Below are 2175 nucleotides of genomic sequence, written 5' to 3'. Positions count from 1 at the left end.
AGTTATTATCAACAGTTATATTCCAATAAGTTTAGCAACCTAGATGAAATGGATACATTCCTGGAAAACTATAAACTACCAAAATTGAACCAGGAAGAAATCGACAACCTGTATAGACCGATATCTAATAACGAGATTGAAGCAGTGATCAAAAACCACCCAAAAAACAAGAGCCCAGGACCTGATGGATTCCCTGGGGAATTCCACCAAACATTCAAAGAAAAAATAACACCTATTTTCCTGAAGCTGTTTCAAAAAATTGAAGCAGAAGGAAAACCTCTAGACTTTTTCTATGAAGCCAGCATTACCCTGATCCCCAAATCAGGCAAAGACCCTATCAAAAAGGCGAATTTTAGACCAATATCACTGATGAATATGGATGCTAAGATTCTCAACAAGATCATAGCCAACAGGATCCAACAGCACATTAAAAAGATTATCAACCATGACCAGGTGGGATTCATCTCTGGGCTACAGGATGGTTCAACATTTGCAAATCAATCAATGTGATACAACAAATTAATAGGAGGAGAGAGAAGAACCACATGGTCCTCTCAATTGATGCAGAAAAAGCATTTGACAACATCCAGCATCCGTTCCTGATTAAAACACTTCAAAATATAGGGATAGAGGGAACATTCCTGAACCTCATCAAATCTATCTATGAATGACCCACAGCAAATATCATCCTAAATGAGAAAAAGCTTGCGTCCTTCCATTGAGATCAGGAACAGGACAAGGATGCCCACTCTCACCACTCTTGTTCAACATAGTATTATAAGTCCTGGCAACAGCAATCAGACAACAAAGAGAAATAAAAGGTATCCAAATTGGCAATGAAGAAGTCAAACTCTCTGTCTTTGCAGATGACATGATTCTTTATATGGGAACCCCAAAAGACTCCACCCCCAAACTACTAGAACTCATACAGCAATTCAGCAACGTGGCAGGATACAAAGTCAATGTGCAGAAATCAGTGGCTTTCTTATACACTAACAATGAAAATACAGAAATGGAAATTAGAGAATCGATTTCATTTACTATAGCACCAAGAACCATAAGATACCTGGGAATAAACCTAACCAAAGAGGTAAAGGATTTGTACTTGAGGAACTACAGAACACTCGTGAAAGAAATTGAAGAAGACACAAAAAGATGGAAGACCATTCCATGCTCTTGGATTGGAAGAATAAACATTGTTAAAATGTCTATACTGCCTAGAGCAATCTATACTTTTAATGCCATTCCGATCAAAATTCCACCGGTATTCTTCAAAGAGCTGGAGCAAATAATCCATGTGGTTTTAATTTGAATCTCCCTGATGGCTAGTGATGATGAATATTTTTTCATGTGTCTGATAGCCATTTGTATGTCTTCATTGGAGAAGTGTCTGTTCATATCTTCTGCCCATTCTTTGATATGATTGTCTGTTTTGTGTGTGTTGAGGTTGAGGAGTACTTTATAGATCCTTGATATCAACCTTTTGTCTGTACTATCATTTGCAAATATCTTCTCCCATTCCGTGGGTGGCCTCTTTGTTTTCTGGTTTCCTTTGCTGTGCAGAAGCTTTTGGTTTTGATGAAGTCCCAAAAGTTTATTATTGCTTTTATATCCTTTGCCTTTGGCGACATCTCTTGAAAGAAGTTGCTGTGGCTGATATTGAAGAGATTACTGCCTATGTTCTCCTCAAGGATTCTGATGGATTCCTGTATCACATTGAGGTCTTCTATCCATTTTGAGTTTATCTTTGTGTACAGTGTAAGAGAATGGTCGAGTTTAATTTTTCTGCATATAGCTGTCCAGTTTTTCCAACACCATTTATTGAAAAGACTGTCTTTTTTCCAGTGTATATTTTTTCCTGTTTTGTCAAAGATTATTTGATCATATAGTTGAGGGTCCATATTTGGGCTTTCTACTCTGTTCCACTGGTCTATGTGTCCGTTTTTATGCCAGTACCATGCTGTCTTGGTGATCACAGCTTTGTAGTAAAGCTTGAAATCAGGTAACATGATGCCCCCCGCTTTATTTTTGTTTTTCAACATTTACTTAGCGATCAGGGTCTCTTTTGATTCCATACAAATTTTTGGATTATTTGCTCCAACTTTTTGAAGAATACCAGTGGAATTTGGATCGGAATGGCATTAAAAGTATAGATTGCTCTAGGCAGTATAGACA

The sequence above is a fragment of the Mustela nigripes genome, unplaced genomic scaffold (genome assembly GCF_022355385.1).
Source record: "Mustela nigripes isolate SB6536 unplaced genomic scaffold, MUSNIG.SB6536 HiC_scaffold_923, whole genome shotgun sequence".
NCBI lineage: Eukaryota > Metazoa > Chordata > Mammalia > Carnivora > Mustelidae > Mustela > Mustela nigripes.
This window is presented reverse-complemented; position numbering follows the sequence as displayed.